This window comes from Mustela nigripes, chromosome 12 (assembly GCF_022355385.1).
Source record: "Mustela nigripes isolate SB6536 chromosome 12, MUSNIG.SB6536, whole genome shotgun sequence".
NCBI lineage: Eukaryota > Metazoa > Chordata > Mammalia > Carnivora > Mustelidae > Mustela > Mustela nigripes.
The window spans coordinates 89757978-89781788 of NC_081568.1; positions in this window are offsets into that span (position 1 = coordinate 89757978).

Consider the following 23811-nt stretch of genomic DNA (forward strand, 5'->3'; position numbering starts at 1 on the left):
TGTGTGACCCAAATTAATGTTCTCCCTGGACCACATTCCTTTAAGCAGTCATCCTTCCACTGGCCTTCACTCCCATTGGCCACCACCCTTTACCCTCCACCTTACTTTGGTTTTGAGAAGCTGGATCTCTATCTTGGTCTTCTTCCTTGTAATCTTCTTTCCAACTCCATCACATTGGCTTAACAAAAAAAGTTTTTAGAAATAAATAGTACCCGGGTATAGCCCTGGGCCCACTACCCTCAAAATGGAATAGAAATGAGCTGGCAGTCTTTCCAGTGAAATAAATAAACGGGCACTCAGTACAGCTCAGCTATCACTTGCCTAATATGTCTCTGTTTTTAGATGCCAAAATCATTTCACTCCTCTTTTTTCCTCAAAATTGCTACACCCCCTTGCTGTTCTCCTTTAACTTCTGACCTGACGGTATAATTCATTGAAGCACTTAGAGCAACCAGATTATTTCCTCACTATCTAACAAACTTCTCTGCCTCCAGATCTGTCTTTCCTTTTACTTCCCTGATTGAAAGGTACCAAAGGCCAATGCGACACTTGGACTTAAGATCCTCCTTTTTGTCATTTACAGTTTTCTCCCCCCTCTTTCCCCTTCTGCTGGACATTCTCATCATCCCCATGGTCTACTGTTTTTAAAAGCCTTTCCCTGACCCTACATATCACTCTTGCTACCGCCCATTTCTCTTCTCTCCAGTAACTAGCAAATGGTATGTATTTCAAATAGAGAGTTGTCAGTTGTGTTGAGTGCTGCTGAGGAGTCCAGAGTCCACAGTTTGGGACCCTCGAGGAAGCATCTATATAATTTACTGTCTCCATTTCCACATCTTCTGTTGTCTTCAGCCTCCCCTCACCAAGCTTCTGCTCCATCACTCCCCAAAACTGCTCTTGTAAGGGTTCCCAGGAATCCCATCTGTCACATGCTGTGTAACCTTAACTTCTTGGCAGTGTTCCGTACAACTGAATCTTCGCTTTAAAAAACTAGTTCTCCCAAAAGCAGAGCCTGAGACAAAGACTTTTATGCAGACTTGTCTATTTGGGGGAAAGATTCCAGGGAGTTCTCATGATAGATCCCAGACAAGGAGAGAAAGAAAGCCAGCAAGGTTATATTCTGCTGTTGGCCATGGTTATGGGTGACCAATGCAGCCAGTGCTTGATTCAAAAGACCCTTATTTATAAGACCTTGAAGAGTCATATAAAATGTGCCTTGGAACTGTCTGCTGGGGGGTTAAGAGAGGAAATGTGTCTGTCAGATCTCATCCCCTCCAGCTCAGGGATGGGCCCCCACATGTGTTATCTTTCTAGTACTCTCTCAGTGCCAAATGGTTCCCCACTCCATGGGCCAGAGAAGCTCCAAGGCAGCAGGAGGGAGGTATCTGGTTTCTACCTGATCTATGCATCTGGTTGCACCTATGTGAAGCCTTTAAAGGCTTCGTTGGGGCAGCCTTTGTAGTGTAGTTGGTTAAGCATCCGACTCTTGGTTTTGACTCAGGTCATGATCTCAGGGTTGTGAGATCTAGCTGCACATTGGCTCCTTGTTCAACACGGAGTCTGCTTAAGATTTTCTCTCCCTCTGTCCCTTTCCCCCCAACCCCGCCTCTGCCCCGTGCTCTTTCTCTCTCTCCCTCTCCCTGAAAAAAACAAATAAATCTTAAAAAAAAAAAAATCTTTCATGGGACTTGTCATTGCAGCAGTGACTGGAGTAAACATTACTGAGAACATGTAAAGGAGTTGCACGCTTCCTGACACTACACTTATGAAGTACCCATCCATCTTTCTGATGTACTTTCTGATGGACTCTCTGCTTCACATCCTAATGTTGACATTCCCCATGGCTCTGTACTAAAGTTGCTGGTCTTTTAAAAATCCAACTACTTTCCTGGTGATCTTATTCATCCCCATAAATGTAAATATCATCTATTTGACTTCCAAATGTAGCCCTAGAACTCCAGACTGGTATATTTAATTATTTGCTTGTCTCATTCCATCTCATCATTTAGGGAATTATCGTAACATTAAAACCCTTGTAATCATTATCCATATCAATATCAACAGACTCAGAAGCCTAGAAGCCTATCATGTCCCCATGCATCCCTCTAAAAGTAACCACTCTTCTGACTTTGTAGTAACCTCCTGTGTTCATGATGTTATCATTCAAGTGTGCATTTTTAGACTCTGTTGTTTTCACTTGCCTGAATTTTTTAATATATTTTTGTACTTCCTCATAATTTGAAGGACCTGGGCAATTTTGACCTATAGTGGTTTCAGCAGTCTAGATTTTTTTCATGGTGCCATTTATCATGTTCTTTTTCTAACTGGATCCAGACACTTGATCAAACTCAGGTTAGATCCCTTTAGTAAAATTACAGCTGGTTTTCTTGTCTCTCTTTTATAATGACATTGTCGTCTAGATATGTTATTTCATGGGGTTATGAATTGGTGATATCTTACGTTAGCCATTTTCATTTTATTCTCTGGAATTTTTTTTTTAAAGAAATGCTTCTTTTTATCTACTATTTGATAGTTCAGTACTACAGTTTATATAGGAAAAGCAAGGTAAATGATTTTCATTAATTTATCAGTTTTCAAGATAACAAATTGGTTCTATTATCCCCTGGAGGAGATAATTATATTAGTATAAGCAGATGGGTTTATATACACTTGATAGGTTTTGAACCACTGCAATTTTTATATTTATTGAAGCTCAGAGTGTCCCATTTGGGGCAGTAGAAGCCTCTTTAAGTTGCCTCCTGAGTCCTTTAGACATGACCCCAGTGATTTGTTAGCTTTCTTACTTGGGTATTATAAGATGTACCAGGTTCATCTTTTTTCTTTTTCTTTTTTTTTAAAGATTGTATTTATTTATTTGACAGACAGAGATCACAAGTAGGCAGAGAGAGGAAGGGAAGCAGGCTCCCTGCTGAGCAGAGAGCAGGATGTGGGCTCATCCCAGGACCCTGAGACCACGACCTAAGCCAAAGGCAGAGGCTTAACCCACTGAGCCACCTAGGCGCCCCTACCAGGTTCATCTTAAACATTTCTTGCCCCATACTTGGTAGAGTGTTCTAATCACCCCTTTGCAAGGTGCGTGGGGGTGGGTTTCCCCATACCAACAAGCAAGTCTCTGGATACTAGGTTGGTGTCCTATGGTTCAATTCAGTTCTGACACTGCCCAGAGATAACAGCAGATTCCACAAGACTGCCCCTTTGGATGCCAATTGCAAGCCCAGGTTGTTACCTGTGCCTCTGATCCAAATGGCTGTAAATCAAAGGTTCCTATGACCATTTCTGCGGGTTCACTTAATTTGCAAGAGTAGCCCACAGAGCTCAGTAAAATCCATTTACTTACTAGATTACTAATTTACTACTAAAGATACTTAAAGGATAGAAATCAACAGCCAGAGGGAGAGATACATAGGACAAGCTATGAGCAAAGTACAGGGGGCTTCCATGGTCTACAAGCACACCACTCTCCCATGTGTCACAGACCCAGAAGTTCTCCAAACCTTGTCCTTTTGGATTTTTTTTTTTTTGAAGGTTTAATTTCTTAGGTATGATTGATGAAATTGTTAGCCATTGGCAATTAATCCAACCTCCAGCCCCTCTCCCCTCTCTGGAGGTTGAGGGGTGGAACTGAATTTCAACACTCCAGGCACTGAGTTGGTTCCCCTGGCAACCAGCCCCATCTTTAGGTGACGGGGCAGCGTTCTTAACGTTGCCTGATTAACATAACAAAAGACACCTTTATCTCTCATCACTTAGGAAATTCCAAGGGTTTTAGAAGCTCTGTGCTGGAAAACAGGGACAAAGACCAAATATATATTTCTTATTATAAATCACAGTATCACAGTTGACATTAGTCATTTTTCCAAGAAGCTCTGGTTTCCCTCAGTAGGAAGTGATGTATCAAGACCACAGTCTGGGGCGCCTAGGTGGCTCAGTGGTTTAAAGCCTCTGCCTTCAGCTCAGGTCATGATCTCGGGATCCTGGGATCGAGGCCCGCATCGGGCTTTCTATTCAGCAGGGAGCCTGCTTCCCCCTCTCTCTATCTGCCTCTTTGCCTACTTGTGATTTCTGTCTGTCAAATAAATAAATAAATAAAATCTTAAAAAAAAAAAAAAAAAGACCACAGTCTGGGGGATTGGTCATTGTTTCTAGGCTTTTCTGGGGAGCTAGAAAAAAATATGTATTTATTGGGACGCCTGGGTGGCCCAGTCATTAAGCGAGCCCCTCATCTCATCTCGCATCTAGCATCTCCCAGACTCCCTGCTCAGCAGGAAGCCTGCTTCTCCCTCTCCAACTACCCTTACTTTTTTGCTCTTACGCTGTGTCTCTCTGTCAAATAAAATCTTTAAAATCTTTTAAAAAGTGTGTGTGTGTGTATATATATATGTATATATATATAAAATATATATATTATATATGTGTATATATATTTTAAAGATTTTATTTAATCATAAAATATCTCTTGAGATACTACTTTTATACTGCTACGTTCAATTCGTATTCATGACTATAAGGCTTTTATGTTTTATCTGTATCTCCTTTATGTTGTATTTTTTTTTTAAGATTTTATTTATTTATTTGACAGAGAGAGATCACAAGTAGGCAGAGAGAGAGGGGCAAGCAGGCTCCCCACTGAGCAGAGAGCCCAATGCAGGGTTCGATCCCAGGACCCTGGGATCAGGACCTGAGCCGAAGGCTGAGGCTTAACCCACTGAGCCACCCAGGCACCCCTATGTTATATGTTTTATCTGTATCTCCTTTCTTCCACATCATGAATTTTGCTTCTCAAGGACATAAGAGTTAATAGAATTAGAATATCCCATAATAATTCCTTTGTTTTATCCCAGATGCCCATGCAACAGTCTCAGAGGAACAATGCTAATAATGTTGACATCACTAATATTAATATTACTAATAATACCTCCAAAAATGATGATTACTGGAAGCAGTTACAAAAATTTTTTTGGCATATGTAGTATCCCCATTTTTTTATGCTTACACTGACAGTTGTAGGAGGATATAACTGTTATATACTTTTAAACCTGTATTCAGTTCTATGTGTAATTATATATTTAATGCTATCAGTCTCTATAGCTATGTCAGAGTCATTTCTGTAGTGTGAAGCTTACTTTAGTAAATTCCTGAAGAAGCACTCTATGGGAACAACATTCCTTGAGTTCTCCTGTACCCTTAACACTTTGTGCCCTTTGTACCTGAAGATAGGTTTTGATCAATGTATTTCTGTGACTCGCATTTTTTTTTAAGATTTTATTTATTTATTTGTCAGAGAGAGAGGAGCGAGAGCAAGCACAGGCAGACAGAGTGGCAAGCAGAGGCAGAGGGAGAAGCAGGCTCCCTGCCAAGCAAGGAGCCTGATGTGGGACTCGATCCCAGGACTCCAGGATCATGCATGACCTGAGCCGAAGGCAGCTGCTTAACCAACTGAGCCACCCAGGCGTCCCGACTCGTATTTTCTTGAGTGTCTAAATACGCTACTTGATTTTCTCCTGCTGTTAAGCACTGGTGTCAAAATGTCTGACAGTAGTGTAATTTTCTTTTCCTTTTGGGCTGGATTCCTAAATAAGTTTTTATTTAAAATCCATTGAGTTTAAAATGTAGCTTTAGGGTCTCCTGGGTGGCTTTCCTGGTTGGGCGGCCACCTGCAGCTTGGGTCATGATCTGAGAGTCCTAGGATCAAGCCCCACAGTCAGGCTCCCTGCTTAGTGGGGAGTCTGCTTCTCCCACATCCCTCTCCTCCTCCTTCCACTTGCGCTCTCTTTCTGTCAAATAAATAAGTAAAAAAAATTTTTTAATGTAGCTTTTTTTTTAAAATTGTATTTATTTATTTGACAGACAGAGATCACAAGTAGGCAGAGAGGCAGGCAGAGAGAGGAAGGGAAGCAGGCTCCCTGCTGAGCAGAGAGCCCAATGCGGGACTCGATCCCAGGACCCTGAGATCATGACCTGAGCCAAAGGCAGAGGCTTAACCCACTGAGCCACCCAGGTGCCACTTTAATGTAGCTTTAAATATTTATTTTAGGAATTTTCTTAAGTTAGTTTTTAGTATTTGTTATTTTGTCTACTTTTCTTCTTTAAGGACTTCTGTTATTCATATAATCTTTGATTGTTTTCAATATTTGTCACTTTTTTTCAAATACTCTTTTATCTCTTTCTCTTTTTACTCAAAAAAAAAAATAAATATTTTTCTTAAGGCATTTTTTTTCCTGTTTTTCTTTCTTATACTCCTAGTTTGGCCTTCATGTCTAAAATGATTTTCTCCTTTTATTTCTAATTCTTTCTTGAATTCTGTCATCTCGTTTTCTAATTTTGATTTATGCTCTTCTTTTATCTTTTACTTTTTAAATGCTTCTTTAGATCATTTTGAAATAGCATATTAAAGTCTATGTGTTTTATGGACATCTCTTTCTGGCATGCTCTCATTGACTGTAGGGGTGTTATTGTGCTCTTTATTCTGTTTTTTAAATTATTATTATTTTTATTAACATATAATGTATTATTTGCCCTAGGAGTACAGGTTTGTGAATCATCAGGCTTACACATTTCACAGCACTCACCATAGCACATATCCTTCCCAATGTCCATGACCCAACCACCCTCTCCCTACCTCCCCACCTCTAGCAACCCTCAGTTTGTTTTGTGAGATTAAGAGTCTCTTATGGTTTGTCTCCCTCCCCATCCCATCTTGTTTCATTTTTTTCCATCCCTAATGTAGCTTTAAATATTTATTTTGGGAATTTTCTTAAGTTAGTTTTTAGTATTTGTTATTTTGTCTACTTTTCTTCTTTAAGGACTTCTGTTATTCATATAATCCCTCCACCCTGCCCTCCACCCTGCCTCTCAATACTTTAATGTTGCTTCTTTTCTTTTTTAAAAGATTTTATTTATTTATTGGTTAGAGAGAGAGGGAGAGAAAGAGCACAAGCAGAGGGAGTGACAGGCAGAGGGAGAAGCAGACTCCCCACTGAGCAGGGAGCCCAATGTGGGACTCAATCCCAGGACCCTGGAATCATGACCTGAGCTTATAGTCATGACCTGATGCTTAACCATCAGAGCCATCCAGGCATCCCCATGATGCTTATTTTCAATGAGATTAGCTTTCCTTGATTTTAAGAAGGAGGCCTGGTTCATATAACTTTCATAAAATATTAACAAAATATGAGGGCTTGTGTCCTTAAATTTCCTGGTTTCCTTGCCCTCTCCCACTTGTATCTGGACCATCTCTTTTTATGGTCTCTGTCATCCATATCTTTCTCAAGTGCGATTCCAGGAACCACCATTTTGCTACAGTGTGGGGCTCTGGCCTGGAAGATAACTCTGGGTGATCATTTTCAAAAGTTCGTAGACTCTAACCCCTTCAGATGCTGTTGTGTACTTGGCATTCACACCCTATGGTTATAGGTAAAATCCTGCCACTCTTAGCTGCTATTTTGTAGTTGGCCTGCTGTGCTTTCAATGAATTCCTGAAGGCAATTTTGCTATTTTCTGTTCTCCTATCTGGCAGACGTCCTATGGCTTATCTGTGCTTCCCCTTGCACAGATGCGGATACTAGGCAGATCTTGTGGTTGCTGGTGACTTGCCCCCACCCACTTATGTTTGGGGTTTTAAAGAGATGATACTCTGCCACCAAGTTTGGTTGTAAATGTAGTCTATAGCTTCTGAGTTTTACTATCAACTTGCTCATTTTTTTGGTTAGGGATTTGGTTTCTACTACCACACTATCCGCCTATAGCATTCTCAAGAAACTAGTAATTTTAAGATGAAAATAAACCAGCCAAGTCTCTCTTTGAATCAGCTCTATGGTTATTCTATTGTAAATGATAAAACTCCTTTGGGAGTGCCAAGATGATCAAATTTTATTTTTATGAGAGCGAAACATAATGCACGTCTGCTTTCTTCTAAAGCACACTTCTGTGTCTCTTTTCTTGGAGCCCTATCAAAAATGACATTATGGAATGGAATATATTGTTCCTAATTTAACACTTTTGGGGTGATTAGATCATATACATGTAAATGTTAGAGAAGCACTGAGTTCTTTGTAAATCTCTGTGTTAAAATATATGTTTCCGTTAGTGCATTAATATTGTAAGTGAAGTTCTGTTTCAGACTTCATACATAAGTGTCAATGAATAGACACATTTGCCTACTGATTAAATATAAACATCTTCCTACATTGATGGCTGAACAGACCAGGGCTTTAGAAAATTATTACTTAAATCCTTACCTGGCAGTCTGCTCAACTTTCCATGTGATTTATATGGTGACTAATTTACCAATGGCTTCAAAATGATCTTTACTCCCTTGGCTTGCCTTGCTGGCTCATTTGGTAGAATGTGCTACTCTTGATCTTGGAGTTGTGAGTTCAAGCCCCGTGTTGGGGGTATGCTTAAAAATAAATAATTTCGGGGAGCCTGGATGGCTCAGTGGGTTAAAACGTCTACCTTTGTCTCAGGTCATGATCCCAGGGTCCTGGGATCAAGCCCCGCATCGGGCTCTCTGCTCAGCAGGGAGTCTGCTTCCTCTTCTCTTTCTGCCTGCCTCTCTGCCTACTTGTCTTGTGATCTCTGTCTGTCAAATAAATAAATAAAATCTTTTTAAAAAATAAATTCTAAAATAAATAAAACAATATTCACTCAGAGCTAGAGCTTGTTAAAATAATTTAAGATTCCTTGACTAGATCATTCAAGTATAGCCTCGTAGGACCAGAACAGACTACTCCTCATAATTTTTTTTTTAAAGATTTTATTTATTTGTCAGAGAGAGAGAGGGAGAGAGAGCGAGCACAGGCAGACAGAATGGCAGGCAGAGGCAGAGGGAGAAGCAGGCTCCCCGCCGAGCAAGGAGCCCGATGTGGGACTCGATCCCAGGACACTGGGATCATGACCTGAGCCGAAGGCAGCTGCTTAACCAACTGAGCCACCCAGGCGTCCCCCCCTCATAATTTTTTTTAAGAGATAATAATTAATAGAATTTATTTTCATTTAGAATTTATTGTAAATCAAAGTGTAAAATGTCTTGGAAAAATTATTTCAATGCCATTACAGATTGATGGATGGATAGAAAAGTGGATAGATGTTTATATGCATTATGAAGTGAGTATAGAAAAAAGTTAATGATAGAATCTAAATGTTGGGTATAGATATGTTTACTGTAAAATTCCTTCAACTTTGCTGTATGCTTAAAAATGTTTGTAATAAAGTATTAGAGACAATATCATAAATGTTAAACCTCTATGAAAGTGAAGTAGAAGACACCTTAGATTTCATTCTAGAATTTCCTTATTTAAAACCAAACAAAGGGACCCCTGGTGGCTTAGTCAGTTAAGTGTCTGCTTTCAGTTCAGGTCATGATCCCAAGATCCTGGGATCGAGTCCCACATCAGGCTCCTTGCTCAGTGGAGAGCTGCTTCCCCCTCTTCCTGCCACTCCCCCTGCTTGTGTTCTATCTCTCTGACAAATAAATAAATAAAATTTAAAAATAAAAATACATAAAACCAAACAAGGTTTGTAAGAGCTAGAAGAATTTTACTTCAAGAGTTTCTTGTGTGTATTTAAGCACATTTTTGTAACTTGTATAAAGAAAGAATTTCTTTAGAACAGGTTGATTCTTTTTGGAAGCACTCTATCCAAAATGGCTTCAGGAAGGAGGTTTTCTTGATACAGGCTTAAAATAAAAATCAATTAAAAAAATTTTTTTTGAACTGGGTGCCAGAAGATGCTGATATAGGCAGTTCCTTCCCCATATACTCATGCCCATGATAGGGTTTTTTTTTTTTTTTTTTTCAGTTGTGACAGAAGGGACATAAATGTTTGGGGCATAGGTTCAAGAAGATTGTAGAGTAATGATGGTATCTTTGCTACCTGCCCATAGCATCATTTTGGTCCCTCAGGATTAGAGAAGTAAAGGTCAGAAAGTAGACCTCCTACAACTCTGGGCATCAGCCAAGCTGCTCTGGGGCTTACATGTCCCAATGTGCAGAAAGTGAAGTTGGAGGCCATTTTGCCAGCTAACATGGAAGTCAGGTCAACTGTGGCATGTTGAGGGCTGGCAATTAGAGGAACATCCAAAAGCTGCATCCTTGGCTTGGACATCATTTTTCTCAGAGTGTGAGCCTTCTGCAAAGACCGTGGTGGCATTCATTCAGCCAGATTCCTGAGCAGTGATGATACATACATCTGTTCCATACATCTGTATGGAAGAGGAGAAGCTGGGGGACCCACAGGAGACTGCCATGCCAGTCTGAGTAGTAGACATAGATGAATCTCCGTTTGGTGGCTGATGGAAACAAATGAGGGATGCTTCAAGTACGTTCATTGTTTGAGAATAAGTGGCCTAAAAAGGAGAGCCTGAGATGGAAATTCTTATTCAAGTGATTCATTTGAGAACTGTTGTCAAGAGAAGGGCATGAGATAAGCAAGATGGGGCAGGGGGAAGACACCTATCCAAAAATGAAGTCTTAGGTGGAGGTTAGCTTCAATCAGACCTCACACAAAAGCTCTGGAGGGTAGATTGCATCTCACGATTGGTCCCTGAGGCAAAAGGACTTGGTCTTCCATAATTTTGTATCAGCCAGTTACTGGCTGACGTTTGGCCCAGCAGTAGAGGTTTAGAATAGCCTTCCAAATGAAGAGGCTCCTGTGGGCAATTCTTTGGAGAAAAAGGAAGCTGTGTTTTATTAAAATCCAAACTAGGGTAGTGGGTGCATGGCCTGTAAAAGGGAGCTGTGTGGAGCTTCATTACTTCTGCTGTGTTCCTCTTTCACAAGTGGGGTTCTCTGAGTCATCATAATCTAGGTAATAAATGTGAAGTTACTCTCATTTTATAGTCTCCAGCTCGTGAAGCCAGCCATACTAATCAAATATACCTTAGATTAGCTTCAAGCTTGTAGACCACAAACTGTTAATGTGCTTTGGCTTTAGGGACTATACCTGATTATAGCATTGTAAGCTCCATACTCATGACTGGATGATTTTTAAAATATGAAAGGAGTTAATAACAGTGTAAAAAGAAAATCTGAAGCAGGGTTAGCTCTCAGGGAATTCAGTCCTATTTCTACCACTCCTGTGGCTTCCGTCAAGTCTTTAAACCTCTCTGGGTTCTTGTTAGATAAGGAATAATTGACATTTGCTACAACCTTAATATTGTGCTTTCTCTATTTATAAGGTGATAGGAAGCCATGGAAAGTCCTCCAACTGAGGCCATTTGGTTTTAAGTATCTTTGAGAAAGGCGAACCCAGTAATACTGGGTGTACCGCCTAGAAGAGTGAGAAGCAGAGAGACAGACTAAAAGGCTGATATCATTATCAGACTTGAGGTAGTAAGGCCTTCTCTGCTTCCTCCCCAAACCAAACTAGATTAGAGTCCCCTACAGAAGTCTCTCAGAACATCTTGCAATTATGTGTTCAATGTTCACTTTGTCCACTAAACATTACTTTGCATAGGGGCAGGAACCATGCCTGTCTTATTCCTCATTGCATATCCAGAGGTGGACACCACTGTGTCCAGCAAATATTGGCTGAAGATACAAGGAGTTTGAAAAAATAGAGGAGGGCGCCTGGGTGGCTCAGTGGGTTAAAGCCTCTGCCTTCGGCTCAGGTCATGATCTCAGGGTCCTGGGATCGAGCCCCGCATCGGGCTTTCTGCTCAGCAGGGAGCCTGCTTCCTCCCCTCTCTCTCTCTCTGCCTGCTTCTCTGCCTACTTGTGATCTCTGTCTGTCAAATAAATAAATAAAAATCTTAAAAAAAAAAAAAAAGAAAAAATAGAGGAATGTAGTTTAATTCAGTAGATACTGGTTAAGAATAAATGTCAAGTATTGGTATCTGATGAAGGAGAAGAGTCACAGGTAACTTTAAAGCTTTGAGCCTGAGAGGGTGTTAATAAAGAAGTTAGAAGGGTAAGTTTGTGAATTTTCTGTTGCTGCAGAACAAATAACTTATTGGATTAAAATAATGCACAAGATACCTATTGGGTGAGGAGTCTGGGCACAGTTTAACTAGGTCCTCTGCTTTGGGTCCCACATGATGCAATGAAATACTCAGCCAAAGCTGATGTTCTCCTCTGGAGCTTGGGTCCTCTTCCAACCTTGTTCAAATTGTTGGTTGAATTTAATTCCTTGTGATGATAGGACCACTCAGCAACTAGAGGCTGTCTTCTTCCCAAGTAGTTCACAACATGGTCATTTGTTTTTTCAGGGACACTAGAAGAGGGTCATTCTTCCTTCAGTTCTCTTCTTTCATGGAAGGGATACACCCTGTTTGAAGGTCTCACCTGATTAGGCCAGGAGGTAGGATAATTTCTTTTTTGATTAACCCAAAGTCAACTGATTGGGGACCTTAATTATATCTGCTCATTTTTTTTGTCTTTGCCATATTGTTGGCTAGAAGCAAATCACAAGCTCTACCCACACGGAATGGGAGAAGATGATCTAAGGTTGTAGATACAAGGGGATAGAAATCACAGGGAGCCACTCTAAAATCCTGCAGACCATGGTAAGTCAGCTCAGTCTTTGTCACATTTGAGTAAGAGTGGGAAACAAGAAGTCAGTGATGGGTGAAAGGTCATTTGGACTTGGGGTTGGACACACTTGGTATTAGGAGAGAAAGTTTATTATATAGAGAGGAAAGCAAAGGGACAAAGACATTGCAGGTTTTGGGAATATGTTTACTATTTAGGGAAGGAAATGGACCTAGAGAAGTAGAGAAGGATCAACAAAATAGAGGAGAAAAACTCATTATGAACTCTCACATAAGCAGGAGGGAATTTCAAGAGCTGGGGGATTAATAGAGTTGAAGGTCACAGCCCTGGAGGGGAACACTGGTAAAGCCATTCATTTGTGCAGTGACCTTAGAAAAAACTGGTGTGATGCTGTGGTGGTGGGCAGAGTCGAGGCTGCAGGGAATTAAGGAAGCAGGGGCTGGTGAAGCACGGGAAGAGGAGTGTTGGGTAGAGGCCTCTGAGATGTCCCACATCCCTCAGGACTGGGCTGGGCCAGGAGTCACTGCTCCTGCAAGAGAATGAGCTTCCAACAGAGCCTGTTTAGTCTAGCTCTGTCTACACTGACCTCTGTGGACTTTCATTCTGGAGTGTGAGCTAACAGCACAGTTTGCATTTAGGCTGGTTGGGGGGCTCTCCTGGGCAAGACAAATGAGACTTTTAGGAGAAAACATGAGTAATCTACCGACTTGGGGAAATTGGAGGTAGGGAGCCTTTCTGTTCTCTGAATAATTAAAAATAGACTCTTCCATCTAGTTCTGTGAGTTGAATTTTTAATGATGAGTAAAAATCCCTTGCTTGGTTTCTTTTTGGCCAGGCCTCATTTCTTTCAAGTTAGGAGCCCACTTGCCCTAGCTGTTTTGCAGATATCAAGTAGAATTCTGAGGAAATGAAATAATAGGAAGCATTAAACAATTTTTGGACCCAAGATAGATATTCTGAGGCTCTTGAAATAACCAGTATTGAAGAGGTATCTCATTAATCAAATGCAGTGTTGCCATATAAAAGCTAAATTTAATTCCAGTGTAGGAAATCCATAAATGAGGCAGTTTCTCTTCATGGAGCCTCAGGATTATGTTCCATTCTGTCTCCTTTCATTCAAAAGATCAACCTGAAATAATTTTGTTTTTATTATGAGAGGTGTGTAGCTAACAAAGACCAACACAGTGTCATTTGATTATATCAATACGGCAATATTGTTGGACTTTCTTGTATCTCACTGTCTTACTTCCATCACCAAGCAATTCACATAAATGTTTTCATCTTTTTTTTTCTTTATTATTTGTTCCATGTTAAAAATTCCTGGATATAGGGGTGCCTGGGTAGCTCAGTGGGTTAAAGCCTCTGCCTTCAGCTCAGGTCATGATCCCAGGGTCCTGGGATGGAGTCCTGAGTCGGGCTCTCTGCTCAGTGGGGAGCCTTCTTCCCCCCCACCCCCGCCTGCCTCTCTGCCTACTTGTGATCTCTCTCTCTGTCAAATAAATAAAATCTTTAAAAAAAAAATTGCTGGATATAAATACTATTCATAGGAAAATAGGATTAAAACCTACAGCCCTAAGAGTTTATAATCATGTCTGCAGCCCACTGTGTTCATCTAGCATTTTAAATGGATTTTTCCATCCTTCTAAACCAATAGGGTAAGTGCTATACACACTGTTGTAAAGCGTATTTCATGACTCACTGGGTTTTTCTGTCTTTAACTTTACAATATATATAATTTGATTAAAAATTTTGGCTGGTCGGGATAAGGAGAAATAGAGGGAAATTGCTCTTAACGGAATCTCCAGTGTGCCTGGGATTATAATTGAAGCAGAAATGAACATCTTTCTCCGTAGGAAGTTAAAGAAAGGCTTTGTTCCATTTTTACATTGGTGATCATCTGTTATTGTAACCTAGACACCTAAACCCACTCCAGATTCAAAAAGTGCCATTTATAAACATGCATGCCAAGTTTCAAATGCCCTTTTTAATGTTTGCATATAATTTGAAGCTTGCAATGCCAAAGTAAAATACAGTTTCCATTGTATTGCATTACCCACACTGCATGTGAGCTGCCTATTTTCTCTGACATTGCCTGAATAGACGAAGCATAGTTTGACTTGGTTCTAAAGAGGAATGTTTCTCGGCTCAACTGAAATGATTGCTAGGTAGAAGCTGCCAACTTCATTTTCCCCCCACAGAAATGTACATTTTTCCCTATTATAAAATGTACTTATAATAGAAATGAGACAGTTCCCCAGAGTGTGGTTATCCAGAGGTAATCTCAACCCAATCTGATTAGAGGCAAGTGGCTCATGCCTCAGAATGCTCCAGGGTATGATTATTTTATGATAACCATACTCTGTATCATGTCTTATTGATTAACTAATAAAGTGTCAGCATTTCTATTTAGAAGAAAAGCTGAGAAACCAGGGGAGGATTCTAGTTCTAGAAGGAAGCGATTCTTTTGAAGGACCCAAACTACCTCTTTTGTGCCAACTTTTTACAATTTCAAGTGGAACATGAAAAGTCATCATGTGTCTATTTTCACATCACTTTGGTGATAAGATCATTCGTTGGTTTAATCTGATGTATTGATTTATATTTAAATGTACCATAAATTGTTGCCTCTCTCTGTTGTGAGATGAGAATGTGTGAGAGCAGAATGACATTTCTTTAAAGAATGCTGCATTTTATTCTCCTCATCCAGATGACTTCATTGCACAGGTCCAGGGAAATATAGATAGAACCCGAAAAATATAGCAACCAGCTTGCCTATGGAAGCCATATGCTGGTAATATCAGCTAGCTTTGGAGTGAGAAGAGCATATGACTAGCAGGCAAGTATTTTGCAGCTAGAATAGCTTTTGGACTATCACTAGGAATGTGTCCCATGGCGTACAAGTCCAACAACTAAGAACCCACAATATCCGTATCTCTCCCAAAGGCTATGACTACATGTATATGAAAAAGGTGGGATAGGGAACTAAAGCAATTCTCTTACATGATTCAGTTCAACAACCTGTTTTGTCACAGTTACTTTATGTTTTCATTGTAAATAGAAGCCCTTATGGCCCTGATCACCAAATTATTGCCTCAGTATTGCATTTTCTCTTACTATGCAGACACAGCTAATATATTCAAATTGAAAAATGTTCCACAAGCAATAGTGTCCACTGTAGTTCTTGGTGATGTATGTTTTTGATGAAATTCCACTCCCTGAGAAGTATCATCTAGTCACTTCTATAATCATTGGTTAAGAGGCACTTGGTGTTGGGGTCAGGAGATCGCTTTCTCTCTTCAATCCATTTCCTGGCCTATACATTATCGGTGCCACTCTAACAAAGATATACATAGGATTATCTTAATTTATTCATTCCTGCTTTAAGTATCCCACTCCTCACAGAGCCGGTGGTATTTTTATCTTCAAAATCCAAATCTGCTAGAATGGAATTTCTAATTTCCCAAAGAACATTTTACCAGAATCTCTATCTTTAAGATTTAGGTTTACTATTTGTCACAGGAATCATCCAAACTGTTTTCACAAGGACCTTAAAACTGATCAAACTGATTATTTAACACACATCTTCCTATTTAATCTGATGCTGTTTCTCACCCTCTTAAAAACAGGATTTTACTGCTCATCTCCTTTTTTCTCCTACAATGGCACTGTTTGTTTTTTTTTTTTTCATGAGACCTTTGTTTATGTTGTTTGTTTGTTTGTTTGTTTGTTTGTTTTTGCTGGACAGACACACTCCTTCTAAATTATCTTTGACCGTCTTGCACTGCAAGACATGAAGGCTCTGCCCCCTAAGTTCTCAATATTAAGGGAACGTGGAACTCCCAAAGACTGCTGATTACATTTGTCCTAAGAAGAGTTTTTACCCTGGGATGAAAAGCCAGCCACTCCATTGGTTCTGAATATTCTCAGATGTTAACAGATCCTCGAGGAGGATCAACATTGTTGAGTAACGATTGGTGTCTCCTGTTTTTTTCTTCTGTTTTGGGCTTACTATGAAAGGGAAACCTCATTAAAATGGAGTAAGGAGGCCAGAAGGGGGAGCTCTCATGACCTACTTGTCCTTACCAAATGCAGAACTAACAGGAAGGGTAGCACCCTCCGAGATCCAGTGAGTACTACTTTGCTAGCCTGTAGAGGAAAGGTTTTCTCCTTGCCTGACTTCAGCCCATCCAATGAGAAACTGCTACAACTAGGCAGGTGAAAAACCACTACACTTCAAACTCCTAATTTACTCCAGCGGACTTTTTGTTTATAAGAACTAACCCCCCCCCCCCAGCTCCTCCCTTTCTTCTATAAAAGAGTGTTCCTCTCCTTTGTTCTCTTGAGTTGCCTGTGGTTTTGACTAAGGCTTGCATGTCCCAAATGACAATTCTTTGTCATTTGGCTGGGAAAATAACTGAGGTTTGTTTTTTTTTAACACTTAACATTTTTAACAGACAGATCACAAGCAGGCAGAGAGGCAAAATCAGGCTCCCTGCTGAGCAGAGAGCCCGATGTGGGGCTCGATCCCAGGACCCTGAGATCATGACCTAAGCTGAAGGCAGAGGCTTAACCCACTGAGCCACCCAGGTGCCCCCAAATAACTGAGTTTTATCTTTAAGATTAACCTAACCGAAGCTGTTCTGTTGTGGTTTGGATTTTTTGGTTCGTTTGTTTCACAATGACCAGTGGAAATAATTTAGGTATTTGAACACATTTTAAGATGTGTGTCCTAACTCTTACCTTCTCATGTCTGTGTCTCTGGCCGTTCCTTTTGGGGATATAGTTCAGTAACTCCCGCATTTAGTTAGCATAGTCTACATTACATTGCAGTAACACACAACTGTAAAGCTGAAGAGGTGAGATTATTGGTCAGCAGGATAGGCTCTGCCCCACATAACCTCACTTTAGGACCGAGGCTATCAGGAACATTGCTGTGCCCTGGGGCAGTGGGAAAGACAGTTCTGGGGAGTCCTGCATGGGTCAAGTGCCCTAGCTCAGAAGTGATACACACTGACCAATATGATGCTCAGAGTCCACCCAACAAGGATTGTACCAGAGAGGACAGACAGTACAGAGCTATTATAGGTCTAGAGTAAGAGAGAGTTGGAAACGCTTGGTCACCAGCATGAATGACTATCACATCCCCTCAGGTAAAACAGCAGAATAGGGTGCCTGGGTGGCTCAGTCACTTAAGTGACCAACTCTTGATTTTCAGTCCAGGTCATCAGCTCAGGGTCGTGGGATGGAGTCCCAAGTCAGGCTCTGTGCTCAGCAAAGAGTCTGCTTAAGATTCTCTCCCTTCTTCTCCCACTGCCCTACTCCCCACTCTAAGAAAAAAATAAATAAATCTTCTAAAAAAACAAAACAAGAGAGCTACCTTTTGCCAGATGATGGAGGAGCTCATTAGCTCTTCTTCCCACATTACCTAATAAGTCCTTACCACACCTCAAAACCTCAGATTAAAGATACTGTCATCAGACTTTAAGGTTCGAGGGTAGATTTATTCATTTTCTATTGCTGCATGAAAAATTACAGCTAATTTAATGGCTTAAGACAATCTATATTTATTATCTGGTAGTTTCCATGGATCAGAAGGCAGTGTATGGGTTAGCTGGGTATTACACTCTGGGTCTTATCAGGCTGAAATCAAGGTGTCAGCAGGGGCTCAATGCCATCCCAGGCTTATGGTCTCACTGGTTGTTGGGTGAATTCAGTTCCTCATGGTTATTGGAGTAAAGTCCCTAGCTTCTTGGTGGCTGTTGGTCAGGGGTAACTCTCAATTCCTAGCCGTCACACTCATGTTCTTTGCCATACTGCATCTTCTCGAAGCAGTTCACAGCACAGTCACAGTTGTCTGCTTTTTCAAGGCCAGTAGGAGAAACCTGGACTTCCTATCTCTCTGATATCTTTTAAGGGCTCTGCTGATTAGGTCAGGCCCACCTAAGATAATCTCTGTTGATTAACTCAAAGTCAACTAATTAGGAGTCTTAATCACATCTACAAATCCCTGTACCTTATAACATAATGTAGTGTATAAATGCCATTATATTTATAGGTTCTCTCACATCAAGTGGTAAGGGGATTATACAGGACAGATACACCACAGGATAGGAACCTTGGGGGCCATCTTAGAATTCTTCCAACATAGAGACATAGAGGCACCATATCTGTGCAATTAGAAGTCAGTCTTGCAAGCTGGTTGTGTTTGGGACCATCTTAATAGCTGGTTTTACAGAAAAATTTGTTGTTTTGTCCAGTGCATCAATACTCAAAACATAAAAGGAAGGAGAGAAGGAAGGAGGAAGGAAACTGATGTGAAATAACACCAAGGTGAGAGGACCATGAAGCAGTGAAGGAGCCACAGATGAAACATATCAGCCTCCCAAAAGCTAAAAGTTCCAGTTTATTCCCAAGTGTCACACTGTTTTTTAAATATAGATAAATGTGGCATTCTTAGATGGCCCTTGGTGTATCTTATTGCATCTCCTTTTTTTTGTTTTGTTTTGTTTTTTTTAAAGATTTTATCTATTTATTTATTTGACAGAGAGAGAGATCACAATTAGGCAGAGAGGCAGACAGAGGGAGAGGGGGAAGCAGGCTTCCTGCTGAGCAGAGAGCCCGATGCTGGGCCCAATTCTAGGACCCTGAGATCGTGACCTGAGGTGAAGGCAGAGGCTTAACCCACTGAGCCACCCAGCGACCCCTGCATCTCCTTTATGATACAGTATTTTTAAGTTTTATTTAAAAAAAAAAAAAAACTTCCTGCATTACTCTTTCCTAGAGAGAAGCACATTGGTTGCTTTGCTTCTTGCTCAACTGCCTAAGACAGCTCATTATTCTATAATGTGTGCAGTATTGCCCAGAAGTAATTTTCCTTTTATTTTTGCCCACAAGGTGGAAAATTAAGGTTGAAATACAACTTTATTTTTGCTTTTCCCAGAAGAGGTGACAGTGTAGTTTTTCCTGCCTGTTTTTTGACAAGCAGTGAAATATTATTTTGGCTACAACTATTGACTCCTTCATTCTATTTTGGCAAAAGTTTTAGGTAGAGAGTCTCCTGCCTTTGTTTATGCCCTAGAGGCCCATTCTAGGGCCTTGCAGGATGAAGGGGGGATCCCCTTTCATAGCCTTTGTGACCTGGTTTTTCTGCCTGTTACCGCTCTCACATAGGCTTTCCCATGCTGGTCTTCCTTTTCTAACTGGAGAGGCTCATTCCCCATCTCCTTATAACATTTCTGCCCAGGAAATACCACTTTTTTGTACTGAAGAAATTAGGAAGCTCTAACAAAGACTTGAATGTTGATGATTTCAATTTCTCTTTGGTTCTGAGGATGAAACTAGTAGTAGAAACTTTGACCAAGAGTAGAAACTAGTAGATACTAGTAGAAACATTGACCAAGAGAGACTCCACATGTTAAGAAATTTTATCTTGATTTCATTATTCTGTACCCTATTAGTCCTTTTTAAATTTTTGCAATGTGATAAAGTAAAGAATTTTAATAATAAAGAACTACAAGGATTTAGGCCCACTTTTATACATATCTTTTCCTCTGATTACATTTAAGATCATTTCGTGACCAATACCAAAGGTGAACTACTTTGATGGGAAAGCATTATTTTTTTTTTTTTCCAGCTAAGGAATGTTTAAAGAGTCTATAAGGTCCTGAAGCTTCTATTCAATATTCATTCAGACCTGGATTTGAATTACTGTTCTGCCACTTCCTGAGTGTAAGTCTTATGCATATTACATATTTCTCTGAGTCTCCATTTATTATCTGTAAAATAGGTGTAATAAGCCCTAGCTCCTTAGGTCATGAATATTCAAAGACTGTAGTCCCATAAAAAATATATCACATCACCACCAACTTAGGAATCCAAGGAATGGTCAAGTCATTTAATATAAAAAATACATAAATGTAACACATTAACTGATTATTAGAGAAAACCCATGTGATATCTCAGCAGATGCAGAAAAGGCATTTGACAGGGCACCTGGGTGGCTCAGTAGGTTAAAGCCTCTGCCTTCGGTTCAGGTCATGATCCCAGGGTCCTGGGATCAAGCCCCACATCAGGCTCTCTGCTCAGCCGGGAGCCTGGTTCCTCCTCTCTCTCTCTCTGCCTGCCTCTGCCTACTTGTGATTTCTCCCGTCAAATAAATAAATAAAATATTTAAAAAAAAAAAAAAGAAAGAAAAAAAGGCATTTGAAAAACTTCGACATTTAATCATGGTAAAAACTCTTAGCCAAATCTTAGGAAATTCCTTTATTTGATAAAGATACTTACCAAAAACCTAGAGTAGACATTTTTATTAATGAAATGTTAGAAGCATTCCATTTAAAATCAGTCCAAAGATAATAGTACTCATCTATTACCACTTCTGTATTCAACATTAGACTGCAGTTACTAGTCAACACAGCAAGATATGAAAAAGAAAGAAAAGTATAAGGGTTGAAAAGCAAGAAACGAAGATAGTATTTATGGAGGGTGTGACCACTTTGGAGAGAACCCCAAGGAACCTACATACACAATAAGAGAGTTTTTCAGGCTGGTTTGATTATATGATTAATATATTAAAACCAAAATTTTATTTGTATACTTGAGCAACAAACAATTGGAAAACATATTTTAAAAGATTTTCTTTTATAAAGAAACTAGAAATTAACCTAACAAAGGACTTCCCAGGTATGGGAAAGATTATAAAACTTGCTTAAAGTCCTTACCCAGCATATATTTCATGGCCAATAACTATAATCAGTAAGAATTATACGCAGACCTTCAACTCCCTTGCATTTTCATTGCATGCTGGCCTGCTTAGCCAAAATCAGAGTCATAGCCAACACTCTCTCCACCCTGGTCCTGCACCTGTGCAACGGAGTGTGACTTGAGTAAAATCACACAAACATGCCAGCTGGTTTCACTTTAAATTTAGGATTGCTAATCTTAACTGGGCCCTACTGCTTCCCTGAAACCCTGCTGTATTCTTTTTTTTTTTTTGGTCCATTTCTATTCCCATTCTCCTATACCAATGTTTTCAAAATGGGTACGTAAGCATGGAATCACCACTTAATCCAGCTGTTCCACTCCTAGGTAGACAGAAGAATTAAAAGCAGGTACTCAAACGGAAATTTGTACATCAGTGTTCAGAGCAGCATGATTCCCAGTTGCCAAAAGGTGGAAACAATCTAAATGCCCATTGACAAATGAATGGATAAACTGAATGTGGTATTTATGCATAATGGAATATGATTTTACTTTATACTTGATCTTAGCCAAAAGGCCGAGAAGCGATGGAATGTGATTTTACTTTAAAAAGATGTGAAATTCTGGGATGCCTGGGTGGCTCAGTCAATTAAGCATCTGCTCTCAGTTTAGGTCATGATTCCAGGGTCCTGGGATCAAGCCCCACATCAGAGTTCCTGTTCAGTGGGAAGTCTGCTTCTCTCTCTCTCTCTTTCTCTCTCTCTCTCTCTCTGTCCCTCCCTATCACTTGCTCGATCTCTCTCAAATAATCTCTGTCAAACAAATAAATAAAATCATTAAAAAAAAGATTCAAATAAATAAATAAAGTCTTTTAAAAAAATTAAAAATAAAAAGATGTGAAATCTAATACAGGTTACAGCATGAATAAACCTTGATAACATTATATTAAGTGACATAAGCCAGTCTTCACAAAAGGACAACTATTGTATTATTCCACTTAGTGAGGTAACTGGAATAGTCATCATGTTCATAGAGACAGAAAGTAAAATGGTGGTCGCCAGGGTCTGGAGGGAGGGAGGAATGGGGAGTTGTTTAACAGATACAAAGTTACAGTTTAGGAAGGTGAAGGCAGTCCAGAGATGAATAATAGAGAAGGTTGTACCACAATGTAAATCTGTTTAATGCCACTGATTGTACACTTGAAAGTGGTTAAAATGGTAAATTTTATATTACCTATATTTTACCACAGTTTTTAAAATACATACCTATGTGGGACACCTGGGTTGTGCAGCTGGTTAAGTGTCCCAACTCTTGTTTTGGCTCAGGTCATGATCTCAAGGTCATGAGATTAAGCCCCACGTCTGGCTCTGCTCTCACCACTGTGTTGGCTGAGAACTCTCCCTCCTCTTCCTCTGCCCCTCCCTGCCACTCTTTCTCCTCTTCTCTTTCTCTGTCTTTCTCTCTCTCTGGAATACATAAATAAATCTTTTTTAAAAATTAAAAAAAAAAAAGGGGGGGCGCCTGGGTGGCTCAGTGGGTTAAAGCCTCTGCTTTCAGCTCAGGTCATGATCCCAGAGTCCTGGGATCGAGCCCCACATCGAGCTCTCTGCTCAGCGGGGAGTCTGCTTTCCTTCCTCTCTCTGCCTGTCTCTCTGCCTACTTGTGATCTCTGCCTGTCAAATAATTTTTTTAAATTAATTAATTAATTTTTAAAAATTAAAAAAAAAGAGAACATATGAAGGCTTCTTACGAAATACATGGTTGAAGCAGTCACTTTGCAAATACACTCTTTCCCAAAACTAAAGTGCCTAAGAACCTCTGAGATCCAGGAGTCTCTTTTCACATTTGCTCTTCTCTTCTTTATGAAAAAGTGTTTTTAATCATACATCTCATCTATTATGAATATTATTATGGTGCATGGCCCTGGTATGTAAGAAGCTAGATAAAGAAATAATTTGAGGTATTGTTGTACATGTTGAGAAAATGAATGACTCATTGTTGGGAAATATTATTACAGTTCAGTTATATTCCAACTCTTTGCTTTTAATTAAACTGAACAAGAACTTTTGAGTTGTCAGCAGATAGATCATTAAAAATAATTTTTAATGATTGATATAAAATATTTATACAGATAATCGTTTGTTGAAATATAATTAATATACCATGTTGTACTAGTTTCAGGTGTACAACATATTGATTCCACAATTCTATGCATTACCCAGTACTCACCACAATATAGTCACCATCTGCCACCACACATTATTACAATATTATTGACTATATTCTCTATGCTGTGCTTTGCATCTCTGTGACTTATTTATTTTATAATTGGAAGTTTATACCTCTTAATCCCCTTTATTTATTTTGCCCATCCCCCCCCACCCACTTTCCCCCTAGCAATCACCAGTTTCCTCTCTGTACTTAAGAATGTTTTTGTTGGGGCACCTGGGTGGCTCAGTGGGTTAAAGCTTCTGCCTTTGGCTCAGGTCATGATCCCAGGGTCCTGGGATCGAGCCCCACTTTGGGCTCTCTGCTCGGCGGGAAGCCTTCTTCCCCCTCTCTCTCTGCCTGCCTCTCCATCTACTTGTGATCTCTATCAAAT